This window comes from Rhipicephalus sanguineus, unplaced genomic scaffold (assembly GCF_013339695.2).
Source record: "Rhipicephalus sanguineus isolate Rsan-2018 unplaced genomic scaffold, BIME_Rsan_1.4 Seq225, whole genome shotgun sequence".
NCBI lineage: Eukaryota > Metazoa > Arthropoda > Arachnida > Ixodida > Ixodidae > Rhipicephalus > Rhipicephalus sanguineus.
Window position 1 is genome coordinate 693,563 of NW_023614810.1, and position 15,670 is coordinate 709,232.

General features: G+C 47.3%; 1 long non-coding RNA gene across 1 annotated transcript in view; it reads left to right on the forward strand.

The window, feature by feature from the left end:
• Positions 1–318: 318 nt before the first annotated feature.
• Positions 319–15,670, forward strand: part of LOC119376794 (uncharacterized) — a 35,770-nt gene continuing 20,418 nt past the window's right edge. Inside the window, exons 1-2 of the long non-coding RNA XR_007414621.1 lie at positions 319–424; positions 6,973–7,052. This is a non-coding gene — a long non-coding RNA (uncharacterized LOC119376794). The remainder of the gene's footprint in view (positions 425–6,972; positions 7,053–15,670) is intronic.

A 15,670-nucleotide genomic window follows, 5' to 3' on the forward strand; every position in this document is an offset into this window, starting at 1 on the left:
TACACAAAGCTAGGGCAGATGTAAAGACAAAGAAGACACAAGTGCAGACTGTTAACTGGATCTATGGAAGAGACGGGAAGGGATAATGAAGGCTCTTCTGCTACACGAGGGCCCCCACTTCTTATTATTTTTCCTTATTCCTTCCTCTCTTTTCAGTAAATCCATTTGCATCTTCTTCATCCCATATGTCTTCCCTAATTTCAGTGCAGTTTAACAATTGTAACAGCATGCTGTCATCCTTTGTCGAGCTGCTGCTTGGCCAAATGATTCGAGTGCCAGGATGACTGTTGTGTGCAGTGGCTGAGGAAAGACGGTGCATGCTGAGCTGGAGAAGCTCCAGCAGTCAGTGGCTGAAGCAGAGCAGAGGCTGCTGGCTCTGCAGCAGCAGCTGCAGAGCGCACAGGGCGAGGAGACACACCTGCAGGTGAGCCAACGAGCATTCTCCTGCAATACTACTGGGCCAAATCGAGGCACCTAGGTGGGGACATTCTTTTCACCAGGGAGTTTCTTCTTTACCACACCAGTTGCAGGAACGCTGAGTCTGCAATCGTCCAACTGGTTTGCGCTTGCTGTTGACACATCGTGGTTCGCTAGCGGTATGCAGATCAATGGCAGCTGTTGCTTTTGTGGAGCCGGTAGCACGAATATGCGGTGGCTGCTTGTGGAATTCTTCGAAATGCTTGGCGCAAAGTACTGCTTTCTCCTGTGAAGTCTTGTTCAAGCTCAAGTTTCCTCAACAACTTCTGGTCACGCACGTCGACAACAATCCTGTCACGGATTAATTTGTCCTTTAAGTCGCCGTAGTCGCGCCGCTCGGCTAAGGAATGCAGAGCCGTGATGGTCTGTCATTGGTTCACCTTCGTCTTGTATGCGGCGATTGAAGAGCGCTCTTTCATAGATGATGTTTTTCTCGACGACGAAGTGACTTCGAAGGCTTCGGTGACTTTGGCATACTTCATCATGTTGGCGATTGTCAAGCAAAGTGCCGTGAGGATGTCTTCGGCTTTGTCACCCATGATGTAGATTAGTGAGTTGATTTGATCATTGTCTGATTGGTGATGAAGACCACTGGCGGTTCGGAAACGCTCCCACCTTCGCTTCCAGGCTCGGTGATGAAGCTGAAGACTTGAGGTGGTTGGAGTTGGATGTGCTGATCGCTTTGAGTTCCTGATTCACTCATGGCTGAAGGTGTTGATGAGCACTCACTTGGCGACGTGAGGGATCGCTGCTCAAACTTCTGACACCATGTTCTATAGTGATGTGCTGCAGAGTTGAATCATAAAACTAATTTATTATAAGCTCTAACGCTACATGACTGGGCGACGCCCTATATGCGTCGTACCGCGATGCTAGTTGAGCGTCCAATGCCCTTGAGTAGATCACGCGCCTCTTGGATACTTAAGCTCATGTCACCTGAGACCTGAGCGCTTAAAGGAGCACTGACATCAAATTTGCGCATCTCAAAATTTTTGTATCCACGAGTAGTTATCGACCACCTAGTAATGATTTGCGACTCAAAATGCAACTGAGGGACGAATAACTACCTGTTTTTAGGTTAATATGACCAGCATCTAGCACAATTCAAAACGGGTGGCAAGCCTGCCAATTTGTAGCGCCAGCAGTGCTTCCTCGCGGTCACCTCCAGACTGAACCCCCACTGATCAAGTGGCCACAGAAAGAAGTGACATGAGATTCAGCTGACATTTCGTCTGCTCGGCGCACACGTGCAGTCATGTCGTCACCAGTACCACCGTCGTCGTGTCAGCAGTGTCGACAAATAATGAAAACAGCATTCTGGAACTGGGAATTGGCGTGAATCGCAACTTTGCAAATCCTTTTCGCTTCGAACCTTTGCAAAACAGTGATTCAGAAATGCATGCCATTCCAAACAGTGACGAGGAGGCGCCTGGAGACGCACGCTTTAGCAAAGAGAATTTTAGCATGCGCGGCGTTACGGTATACGCAAGGGGGCTTACGAAATGCACACCAGCAGAGAAGTAGAACATGTTAGGTTTCTACATAACAATTCTGTGCTTGTCAGGTTCTTCATTGCGCTGCCAGATGGCCCCACCAGTCCAGCCTCTTACGGCTGCAGTAATCCGGTATTGCCCTTATGCAAAGAAGTAAAATTCTCTGTTAACGCTACCTGCGTGTCATCGATGATACATATTTATCTATACCCCACTCCAATTTGGTAGCTTGTGGTTGTGTTGTCGTGTAGTGTACACATAATGAAACGACACACTGTGTCTGCACTTTGAACAACACGAAGGCAGCGCACAACGATTCCCTGACATGCTGGCTGATGAGCACACGACAAATTATTCAAAGCAGCGCGACAGTGGGGAGAGTCACTGAGCCTGGCCGGCTGTGCTGGGAGTGAGAGCGTTTCCAGGTGTCGCCATGATAGCAACACTTGAATCATCGACGTCATCGCTTCTAGTGCATCGTCACTCAGGATGGTACATGTCACACTGAACGGTCACGGTAATGTCGATGTCGCAGGGTGCTGAACGCCCCGTTGAGGTTTCGTAGGCTGTTTGTCCTCAAAATAAAATGGTGACGGTGCTATTCAAATTTGGTCCAAAATACCTATGCATACCGAGCAATCGAAGGAAGGACACACCTCGAGCTTGAAATTTTATGTCGGTGCCCCTTTAAGCGTCGCTCTCTCCACATACCATCCGGCGCATAGCAACCGTAGGGCATCTTCGAGGCCGTCTGCTGTTTCTGCCAAGCATCAGAGATGGCGCTTGTAAGCATGCCAAAGCACTGTGATGACTCTCGACACTACAGGTTCCAATAAATGCCTGCACTGAGTGATAATGGGTGTAACGCTTTTAGCCATTGAAGCCCAGTCACAATGTAAAGAAGCAACAAGTACAGTATTTACACGATTGTACGTCAACCCATTTTGTCTAACTTTCAAGTCAGCAGTTGGAGGGGTTCACTTACAATCGAAGCCGAACTAGTACTGCCAGTTACAAAGGGACCAACGAGAAATCGGGGGCGCTGTGGCATTGGTGCAACATTATGCTTGTGTTCTGGCTCTACCTGTACCGTATACCGTATTTTCTCGCGTATAATCCTCACTTTCAGCAACTATTTGAGGAAAATTTTCTAAAACTGATCTCCGCGTATTGCCGCAAAGCTCATGCTTTATCGTCATGACTGCCCCGGGCCGAAAAAACTTTCAGCGCTTGTTCACAGCAGTGTTCAAGAGGGCTGCCACTGCATTCTGCATGCCGAAAAAACAAACAGTGAGTGGCAAGTAGTAGCAAGGTTTTCAACGGGTGGTGTGGCAGCAGCAAATTGCAGTGTGACCAAATTTTCACTTGTGATGCCAGGGTTGCCACAGGCATAATTATGGACACCTTCTGTAGCTTGCGGGGTGCCATGTGAACTGACTGCGCAACTGGTCTCTTAATGTCACGACACGCAAGAAACCGACGTCTTTGCCTCGGAAACTGGAATGCCAAGGCCAGAGGGGCCTGGGCATTAGAGTTCATGAAGGGCTGACTTGACGATGACGACTGAAGACGTGTAGTGAATGCGGGTACATAAATAAATTTCCTTTATGAAATGCACTTGTGCATTCTTCTTTTTTTCTTCTGATCTGCGTTTCATGGGGTTGACCTACAGTTGTGTAAATACAGTACGTGTATCAGTGCCCGCCTTTGAAGAAGCATCATCGTGCAGAACATGAAAGCGAAAGAGTGCATCTAGTGAAGGAAATGAAATTCTGCATAGAATGGCTTGAGGCACGCAATGCAGACAACTTCAGGTCATGTGTAGTGTTGCTGCGACTTCAAAATATCCTCAAGAACAACCTCAGAATAGCCTAGTGTGCCAAGACATTGGCTCAACGTATCTTATATGGCTTCAACAATCCACTTATTACATTGCTGACTGCACCTTTTGACCAAGAATAAGCAAGCAGGGAATTTCACCACATCCGGCTGCATTTTCCAAGAATGCCGGAATGCACTTGAAGACAGAGTCCTCGGACAGTCCTTTGTTCTTGCACAAAAGCGTGTACTGTATAACCCTTCTACCACCAGCAAACATGTGCCGACTTGCGATGCCTCGTTTGTTTTCATTGTAATGCAAGAGCAGAACCAAAGAAATTTTGTTAAAGGGGCTCTGCAACACCTTTCTCAGTAATCCTGTTGGATTCCATTGCCTTGCAAGTCTCCTCCTGCAAGTTCAATAACAGTGCAAACAAAACAACAAGGACACCTGAAAATGAATGGTGCAACACAACTGTATTGACTCACGACTGAAGGTTTTATTCACACAAAAACCACATTAAATCATAAAACTGTACTGACTCACTGATGTAGCAACTTTAATCTACCATACTCCTTCTGCAAAAGTGTTTTGAATCCATGAACTGTAAGTGTAGTTATCGTGTGAGGGGTGCACTTCTTTTCTTCTCATAGATGACTGCTGGTAAAGCGTATCTGACAGAGCCAGTTATAACTGTATAGTAGGTTTTAAGCATTTTCATACAAGAACGAAGAAAAAATGTTGTATTACATACAACATTTATATTAAAACTTATATTTAAACTGCACTTATATTATATTAAAACTGCACTGTGCTACGGGCATCGCACCAGAAGCCAAGCAATCAGATTAAAAATCAGTGCATCTTGCTGATGCGGGATTCCAAATCTCTTTGCCATTGTCACAGTCTAAACGGTTTGGAACAAATTCAAAGAATGCATACTTCTGCTTGAACACACTAATTAAGACTTTCGCTTTGACAATGTAGTGATGTTCAGACAGTCTCACAAATTGGTCATCTTGTGCTAACAAATGTGCACATTCTAAATGTACTGTTCAGGCAAATTCAAGAAGTGCATATTTCTCATAGCGATCTTGCAAGGCATCCGCTTTCTGTAGGCTGATCGTAAAATGGAAGGGTGGTAACTTCAGCCCCTTCCGATTCAATGACTGCGAATCCACATGTTCACCTCCGGTGCCATAGCTGTCACACATGTGGAGGTGAATTTTACTTTGAACATGGACCATGCTCGATGCCTTTGTTGCCTGCCTTTGTTGATGCAGCTAGACAAAAGCAGCAGAGTAGTGAAAGGAAGGCTTTCAGTGGTTCAGGCTGTAAGGAGTGGGGTTCGGCGGGTCTCGTACAGTAGCTGGCTCCCGCCGTCCATCCCCATAGCCGATGTTTTTTTCCAGTGAGGAGGCACGTTCTTTCAAGAAGGAACGTAAGTTTATTTACATTTCTACAAGTGAGAGCGAATACGAGTGAATCAACTCGCTCGAATGAACTCGTTTGCTACAGGAGTCTCCGGCTTTTAAAGCCCCAAGTCTGTAACACTGAGGGCTTTGAAATAGGTGTCCGCAACTCCCGCAAATCCTGTGACTGGCATGCCGTCCTGGCATCCGGCCTCTAGAAAGAGGTAAAGAGTCACACAATACACTTGTAGGGCGAGAAGTCCAATTGGGGAACACCCGTGCACCATACAATGATAATCACGCACCACGCCCCGATGACTCCACTGCTGGAATGTCGGCAAGGAGGTTGAGTCCGAAGGAGGGTTGGAGTGAAAGCTCGATGACCTCTGCAGCCGCTGCCGGGAACACTCGTAAGAAGCAGTGACGGCTGGAAGGCCCCAACTGGTTTGATGAGAGCGTCTACAGCGGTGCTGTCCCACGCTGACAAATAGTACCGCACGACAAAGGAGAGGTGTCGAATTCGGAGGACAGGGAGACAGTCCACTCCAGCACGTGCAAACCATCATGTCTGTGCTTGGGTAGAAGAATGCAGCGGTTTGGTGAGAATCCCTCCAGAGGTACCATCTCGCACTGAAACACCGAGCCAGAAAGGGGTCTCCGAATTCCAACGTCCTTTTGCTGGGAAACTATCCGCAGCAACATGTCCGCTCGCTCGGCATAAGCCCCCTCCAGGAAGACGTGGCGTTCCGTGCCTCCATCCAAGCACCAATACAGGGGGGAGACAGCATTCCGGCAGACAGCTGCATGCTCAATGGCGTCTGCCTCTATGAATTTTAAGGCCAAACGTTGCAAGGCTGGTGAGGCCATTACTGTTTGAATAGCTAAGAAAGGGAAAATAGACAACCACCCGTTTGTAGCACGAAGCCACAAGGATTTGCAATATGTTTGAATAGCCGTTTGTGCGCCCTACAACGCCACATGCCTGCTGGGTTCCTCAGAATACAAGAGATGAAGAAATGCGGTCGAGCAGAAAATGTAGCCGCGTTGTGACTCTCTAGCTAGTGCCTGTGCCCTTTCCGGCAGTCGTTGTCATTATTTTCGCGGTATCACCAGAAGAAGGTGCCACCAGTGCAGAGAATTGTGCAATGTTTTGTGTATGCTCACTGGCCGAACCCAGCCAGTCCAGGCTAACGCATGGGACTTTTGAGCTCGGGCCTGAGCTGGAAAAATCTGCCTGTGCAGGTCTGTAGTCACTACTGGCCACTCACTCGCTGCCCGCAGTCATTGGTCTCTAGCCAGTTTCAGGTTTTCAGTTTCAACAGGTGAAGTGACATAGTGGTCAGTGAGACCTCTCCTACATTGTATATCAAGATTTGGCTGGGCAATAAAACAACTCCTGATTGGGAAAAATAATAGACTGGTATTTTTGTTGGAGCCATTCGTTCCCTAAAGCCCTCTACGATTGGTGTCTCCATAGTCTTAGCAGGGTGGTCAGTTGGGTTAGTGATCTGTTTTTTTTTGTCTGCACTGTAAAGATTTGCTTAGTCACTCTGCTGTTTTCAGATGTTAACTTCAGTCAGTCAGTCAAATTGCTTAATGTGTTTGCAATTCAATAGTGATGGTTTGTAGATGTTTTCAGCTGCTTGTGTTAGCCTTTTGTGATGCCCTTGTTGACAGCAGTGGTAGCCCATTTCTAAGCTATGTTAAACTAGTATAGCCCTTAAGGATGATTAAACCTAATCCACTGGCCCTGTAATAATGCATTTTTCAGACCGTCCGCCACATGTCCGTGTTGACCGAATTGAGCAGCGTGGGGAGCAACTGCATCCTCGCAGGCAACACTTCGTCTAGGTAGGCTGTTCCACTGGTGTATTGCTGTGCAGGCTGCTTATAGGGCTTCAATTTACAACAAGGCTGTGCTGTACGTTAGAGCAAGTTTTTCACACTGCAATAAAACCTCGGTGATACGAAGCGCGTGACGTAGTGCAAAATAGTTGTATCACCTAGTGACAAAATTGCTGGCAATTGATTGCCCAGCCTCATGATGTAGAAAGTGCGTTTGATGCCAGGGTGTGGGTTACACTAGTATTGCTTAGGTATGTTCGACTGTGGCTCATAATACCTTTCGTGAAATAAGCTTTTCTTCTCCCCCCCCCCCCCCCCCCCCCCCCCCGCTTATTTCACAACAGGTATTTTGTGCTGGTCGAACATACCTAAGCAATGTAAGCACCAACTCGCCCAAAAAGAAGTCCTTTTGGAATACACTAGTATTGCTTTTTATCAGTGACAGTTTGCACAGTGTTGGTGACGTTGCATGTGTAATTTGCTGAGTCAAAACGAAGCTGCATAGGACAAAAGTGCTTAGCTATCACGGATAACATAATCATGGATGGTGACTACACAATTCAGAAAACGTACAGCCAACACAGTGTCACGCATGATGGTAACTGGTAGGTGAAAGAAAATGCAAAAACAGGCATGGTCACTCCTGTGATTCTCACACAGTTCCGCTGATGACTGTTCTGCTGTTGGTTTCGCTTGGAAAACAGCACTGTTCTTATTTTGCATTGCACATTTAGTACGATACTGTGCCCACTCCTAGGGTCACCTGAATTGAATAGCCAGATATTCCAAAATTGATGAGAGTTTGATGCCATTAAGCAATGTATATATGCTTTCTGCGACAAGAGCACAAGTACTGCTAATTATTTGGTTTTAACAGTCATTCTTAACTACAGCAATATTTTTTGCACTGTCAAGGAAATGGCAATTTTATGTCCCAATGGTGCTCTTGTTGCACGTTCAATAGCAGAGATGCCAAGAAATTGATAAAATGATTTTAAATAAACTAGAAAGCAAAATTAACCTTCCTAAGACGTATCTCAGAGAAGCTGCACAAAACACAACATTCTAAGCAGTGCAGGGAACAAAGCCACCAGTTGCTGCTGATTTATGGCCTTCATCATGGACCGGCAGTGCAACCACACAGAGAAAACAAGGAACACAGCGCTGACTCACAGCTAAATTTTTTTTATTTCAGAAACAACAATTATAGGAGACAGACCCCGTATGTTTCCAGCATGCGCAGACTGAAGGAAGGCAACAATCACTGTGTACCAACAAAAAAACCATACGAACAAAAAAAAAGCCGATCTAGATCAAAGTCACATGTACTCTCTAAAAATTTGCACTCGCAATCACGCAACATCACCGATGGTTTACTGACTAATGAACCAGATTGCTTCCTGATGTAGTATGCCTCATCATTTAACTCTCTGACAAACTGGTTCTCATGCTTCTTCAAATGATTACCTCATTGAATTTCGGTGCGCACCCACATCTGTTAATATGCAAAGCCAAATGACCATACCTCTTAGTGTTAAGTGAGTGCTCGTGTTCTTTCAACTTAATGTTCAGGCACCTGCCCGTTTGTTCCATGTAACTCGCCCCGCACCTTAGAAGAATTGAACGTATACCACTCCCATATTACATAGCATGTGTTGTTTTCTATGTCTGATATTACAAACGTTGTCTTCTTTTCTGGATATTTTATGTTCAATTTTCTTGCAAACTCTAGCCAGCTTGTTGGGGTGGACAAGTAGGGGTGTGCGAATATTCGACAATTTCGAATAGCGAATCGGATAGCACACTATGCGATTCGTTATTCGAAATTTTCAGTTCGATACTCGAATTCAAGATCTATTCAATTCGTTAGTCGAATCGAATAGCGCATATTTGAACTGGCAGATGTTTTTCGAATAATCAGCACCAGCAGAAAAACCCGAAAGGGACAACACGTCGGAAGAGCAATGTATCATTTTTGTTATTTCAGTTACCGAATTACCAAGATGCATGCAGGTCAAGCTTTTACAGGAATGTCGAAGCTTTACTCGTCACCGGATGAAGGAGTTTTTCTTTAGCTCCTTGTGTGGCCAAAGCGAATGTGTCCTCAGTCTATAGGTCGGCAAACTCACTCATGAGTTGGCTCACTCAGACTCACTCAGACTCAGGTCAAGCCGTAAGTCTGAGTCTGAGTGAGCCGGGTGAGTAATATTTTGGTGAGTTTGAGTCCGAGTGAGTCCGGTGGTGAAAAATTTCAGTGAGTCTGAGTCCGAGTGAGTCTGCTTGAGGAAAATTTCAGTGAGTCTGAGTCCGAATGAGCCCCAAGCGCAAAATATATTTCTTGAGTGAGTCTGAGTGAGCTCCGTCGTTTTTTGCCGACCTATGGTTCTATCTATACAGTCGAACCCGGGTATATTGAACTCTCCAAAAAACGTTTATTAGTTCGATATATGGCATAATTCGATATAGGCCCGCTATAGCATTTTGACACAAAGGCACATAACAATAAGAAAAGTACTTTATTAATATGGTGGCTTACTTGCGTGCCCTACTTTGGAACAAAATAGTCCTGGATTTTCTTCTGTGTCAACGACTTCGCTGCCTGCGACAGCACGCACGCCTCCACGTTGTCCAATGAGTCGGAGCAACTGAGGCCGCAACCTTCCACATTCACGCAATAGCGCCGGACCAACGCAAGTGCACTAATCACTTCGAAGGATGTAGGCAATGGCCATCGTCAATTTCCTTATTGCTGTCGCTTTGGCTCGTGGTCGACACGACGTCTGCAACGTAGTCCTCATCTTGTAGCTCACCCATGATGGCGACATCATCGTCCACACGACGAACTCGTCGAATGTCGATCCGTCGATAGCTCCCGGGAACTCTGCCAGCTCGCTCCAAACTTCGGCGGAAACACGGACTTCTTTTCACCGCGTCGACCCGATTTACGATTTCGAGTTTCGCGGCGAACGGCAAATTCTGCCTCTTTGCACAAGCCATGACGACAGCGCGCCAATAAAGTTCACAGAGCAGCAACAGGCAACACCACCAGCACGGACCACGCTGAATGAGGACTCGAGGAAAACAGGCAGCAGCACACAAGCATAAAGAAAGAAAAAATGGCGCTCACTTCTACCGCCTCCGCGCCTGCTCCGCGCCTCGGAGAAGCACGACAGCCTCTTATTGGCTGTAAGCGCTACGAGCGGGCCAGGATCATTTCTTGCAGGGGGGTGTTCGCCCGTGCACAACCGGGTCTAAACCACTTTTTCTAGGGTGGCGCCGGCAGTTTTTCCCGCCACCGGAGGGCAAGCCAACTTGCTGGGGCACTTTTGAGGCACATGGAGTTTGATATATCGGTTGTCGTTGCTATTTTCGTTCGATGTAACGGTAACTTTTGCTATATATTCTCAATGTAAATTTACCGTGTTTAGAAATTGTTCGATATACGGGATAATTTGATATAAACGAGTTCGATATAGTCGGGCTTGACTGAACTGACGCAAGATACATTCAAATTACTCGCCCCAGCAGTTGCTATGCCCTCCACGTTGTCTACGGCGTGCATGCGAAACAGAGGAAGCAAAGAGTCGATGTAGCACGCCAGGATCACCGCTGACAGCCTAGGCACGTGCGAACTGCACGGGACAAGAAAAGAAGAAGAGGTGCCGAATTCTGGTAAAGAAGAGAAAGGCGTTCCTGCAGGATATACATAACCATTTTTCTCTGACTTGTTTGTTTATAGGGCACAAGTTCGCCCAGTTTAAGCTAATAATTAAAGTGTGCTTCTTGACATTGCGTGACAACTCTGGTGGAGGTGCGGGGTATGAACCCAAGCTCTTCTGAAGTTGGAGGAAGCAGCCCGGAGCCAAGAACACTTGGACCCGTCGAGCTGACTCCTGTTCACCAGCGCAGCAGTCGTCGCCTACGCAGTGAGGTCCCAGAGTTTTCACCTTTGTGTTGCACAAGAACAGCAGCAGCTCTCAGCGAAGACGCTACCGAAATGACTTCTCAGGTCACGCCAGCACAAATTATAGTGGATCAGCCGATGACTCCCAAACCTTTCCACGGCGACGCCTACGAAGACGCAGAGGACTGGCTCGAACACTTTGAGCGTGTTGCGAAGGTCAGTGGCTGGGATGTGAATCGCAAGCTACGGTGCGTTTACTTTGCGCTGGAAGACTCAGCATGAACGTGGTTTGAAACCCACAAGGCTGCCATCTTGTCCTGGGATGACTTTTGACGGGAGCTGCTTGCCACCCACCCGAGTACTGGTCGCAGGGAGAGAGCCCAAGCCGCTCTACAAGCAAGAAACCAGCGGAGTAATGAAAGTGTGGCCATGTATGTAGAGGACATGTCCCATCTCTTCCGCCGAGCAGATCCGAACATGAGCGAGGACAAAAGGCTTCGTCCTAATGCGAGGTGTGAAACAGAAACTGTTTGCCGGTTTGGTTCGGAGTCCACCGTCTACCGTCGCCGAGTTCCGCTCTGAGGCGGCCACAATGGAAAGAACGTTTCAGCAACGAGCGAGGATGTACAACGGGGATTGCCCCCATAGACTCAGTGCCGGCGATATTCGGAAACAGTGTGGAGTTCTTACGTGAACTGGTGCGATCTGTAGTGCGAGAGGAGCTCCAGAGGCAGCAGCTCAACCATAGCGCTTCTGCTGTGTCGTCACTGGCGGACGGGGTGCGCGAAGAAGTCTGAATGGCTGTTCGGGATCCCCAATCCATTCGGGGACCTCAGCACTATGCCCAGACAGAAGCGCCACCGCAGCGACCGCAGAGATCCTCATATGCCGACGCTCTACTGCAAGGGCTTCCCGTCCGTATGGACATCGCAGCCACTTCGGTGTACAGCACTGCACCATCGAGCACGCTCCCGCCACCGGATAGGAGACCAAGGAAGACAGATATATGGCGTACCCCTGACAGAGTACCTCTCTGCTACCTTCAGCATTAATGTCAGCCTTATGTTGGCTCGCGTTTATACTTCCGTCGACTCACACATACTTCAACACTAATGTTCATACGCAAGCTCAATATTTATTGATCAGCGGCGTGAGTTACAGAAAGGCGGGGAGGGGGGGCAGGTGACACTTTTCGCAAGCTCTTCCACAGGTAGTTCTTGATAAAAATATCTTGTTTGAGTAATCTCCTTCAATAAAAATGTCCTTACTGGATTGCAACCACTCATAACTTATGTTTCAACGTACGAGATTAAAAGGCGCCAAGTAGAGCACCATTTATGCGAGATATTGGCGTTGACACCATGGTTCAAAAAGCTAATTATGTGCCAACGGACTCATAAGTCGACTCACTCAGACTCAGATAGAGCCGTGAGTCTGCGTCTGAGTGAGTTCGAGTGAGTAGTATTTTGGTGAGTTTGAGTCCGAGTGAGTCCGGCTGAGAAAAACTTTAGTGACTCTGAGTCCGAGTGAGTCTGCTTGAGGAAAACTTTGCTGAGTCTGAGTTCCAGTGAGCTCTAAGGGCAAAATATATTTCATGAGTGAGTCTGAGTCAGCTCCACATTTTTTGCCAACCTATGCCTCAGTCCACTATCATTATCACGAGATTCATGATGTTCATTCATGAACTATTACAGTGGAACCCGACTGTATCGGACTCGGGTAAATCGAATTGTTCTTTTGTCATGTTATCTTGGGAGCGCTTGCGAGGGGTGGAAATTGAGAGAGAAGACTGGAGCCTGAGGTGGCACGACAATCACTCTTTACCTTGAACAACACGGCCAAACATCAGAAAATTCACACACTCAAAAATACATATAAACTAACTACCACAATGCTCATCTGCTAAACTGAGTTTCTGGCTGCACTAACAGTCTCGCTACACTGGCTTCTCGGTGGCGTCCAAAATGGAGCCGCCTTACTTTTCGTACGGTCGGCGTGGCGTCGAAGTCAACTCCCTAGTCGTCCGTGTTGCATCATGCTCGCCGTTGACGCTTTTGCTCCGGTCCCGCGGTCGCCGTTGCTCAGCAGCAACTTGACGATCCACTTCTTGACTGTTTCCCGGTCGTCATCGTGGCCATCAGTGGAAGCGGATGGGTTAGGCCTAGCTGCCTCCTCAGTCCCTTCTTCCACATGAGTCTGCGGCTTAGGAGACGACGTGGCACCCCGGGTAGCCCGGGCATAGAGTTTCCTACAATACTTACTCGACTAGAAGGAACTCTGGCGCTAGTGTCTCTACGGGAGCTGCAACGCGTGGCACTTCAGCCAGCATGGGAATGACGGGTAGTGCACGGATTTGTCTAAACTTCGTTGTTTCGGCTCCGTTTGGCTCCGCGTCACCTGCATTCGCTTCGGCGCAAAACGAAGTTCAGCAAAAGTCAGCAGTTCCACTTCACTACTTTATCCTTTTTAGGCTCACCAATTCAAATCTGGTTAGGAAGTTCACAACGATCCATTCTTTTATCCGAAAGAAAACCAAACAGACCAATAAACAAAGCCACAAGTGTGTTCGAAGCCCGCAAGTACGAAGACTAGGCAAATCCGTGTACTACCCATCATTTCCATGGTGGCTGAACGATCGCAGCACCAGAGTCCCCTCTAGTTAATTTTAGGAAACTATGACCCTGGGGACTACCCTGTGGGTCCGAGCCATTCAGCCAACATAGGTGGGACCAGGTGCAACTAGCGAGTGCGAAACAACGATTGAGCTTAATATTGCGTGTGTTTGCGCATTCAACACTCATAACGAGAGCTGTGAATTTCTCTCCGCTCCGGGACCCGTTGTGAGGAGGATGCTGCAAGTCCGTGGTAGCCTCGCCCGGTCATCGCCGAGGTCGACATAGACGTCGGACTCAACCCAGGCAGCGCTGCGAAAAACACCGCCACCAGCACCCTCATCGCAGCGCTGGTGTTAACTGGGTAGTACAAAGAGAGCCTGCCACTTCTGCCACTTCTGCTGATAATTACATATATGTATTTAGAGTGTTATTTCATAAAGTGTAACTTGATTGATCTAGTACTCTGTTTTTTGCTAGTGTTGAAAATAATAGCTGAAGAGCAGGGGCGTAGCCAGAAATTTTTTTTGTGGGGGCACCTCCTTGATCTGAAATGGGAGTTGGGCAGGCAGATGTGGATTGAGTGTCATTTTGTGCTCTCTATGCCATGGCAAAAAAAAATGGGGGGGGGGGGGGGGGGGCACAGGCTCGGTGTGCCCCCCCCCCGCCACTGCTGGGTTTATTCCAGAACACTTGACTGCATGACGCCCTTATTTTTGCGTTATCAAGTGAGATACGGAGTGCTCCTGAGATGGTTTTCTCCAAGAGATTTACAACGAATTGAAATATTTCTAGCTCTTCATAAGAGTCCCATAATAATTAGGCAGGTGCTTGAACGTACATGCAGCTTGCTTCTCCAGTGTACTTCACGATTATGCAAAATTACCTGCTCCAAAGTGCTCCGAGATGGAAGCTTTTGCTGCTCCAAAGTGCTCCAGAAATAAGGAGTCCTCATTAGCATCACTGGCTTGCTAATAATCATGGTGCAGTGCAAAGACACATAACAAGACGCGAAAACACACAGCACAGGCACTACTTACAACTTGAATGGAAAACAATATATACTGCTCTAAACGCACAGGCGGGCAAGTGACATCCGGCAGGCTACAGGGCCGCTACCCACGAAACCTCTATGAAACGTTTTATAGAGGTTTTAAACGTTTTATAGACGTTTCATAGAGGTTTTGTGTTTCATGGGTAGACCTTTGCATCGGGTTGTGTGCGATCAATACGCGACGTAGCCTGAACACACAAAAACACCTATAGCTGGCGACAACTTTCTGTGGCAGCACCGCGAAGGCTATGGAACCGAAGCACACACTTTTTTACTGTGCTGCTGCATGTAGTCCGTGAAATGAAAAATTTAAGGGGGGGGGGGGGTTGACCCCCCCCCCTGGCTGCGCCCCTGGTATACGCTATTCTGGCCACTGTGGTCATGCAGTGTCATCGCCATTATGATGACACCGCATCTGACGGGAGGCTGCTGCCAACGCAGTTTCCGTTTTACACGCAGGGAATTTTCGGACTTGACTTATCGGAAAAAAGATGCGCGTTGAATTTGATTTTTTTTAAAGTTGAGAATAAAGATTGGCTCACACCTCCTTATATACTCTGCCATATTAAAAATAACTCAATCTACTCTCTTTGGAGAAGTGCAGAGTTGTGCCGTAGGCCTATTGAGGGGGTTTGTAACCCGTTTTTTTGGGCAGTGCTGAGTGTCACTGCCTCTATTCTTAGTTTCTTTCATTATACGATGCCCAGATTATCGAAAATTTTGCATGATCCCATCAGATTCGTGTAACTGGAGTTCCACTGTATATCCAACAAACATGCTGCGTCATAAACCAACTTGATATGCAAAAACTCAAGTTCACCTTTTTCTGGCGCTTCGCTAGTAAAACGTAATCCCGAACCACATTCCCGGAGCAATTTCAAGACATCAGTCATTTGCCGGCACAAATCACCTCTTTTCATAATAACCAAGAAGTCATCAACATACCGAAATATTTTGGTAATCCCCAAATAAATCCTACTAAGGTGCAAGTTTCGGTCGAGTTTCGCAAGAAAAATGCTGCTTAGAATAGGCACCACTCTGGAACCTATGCAGA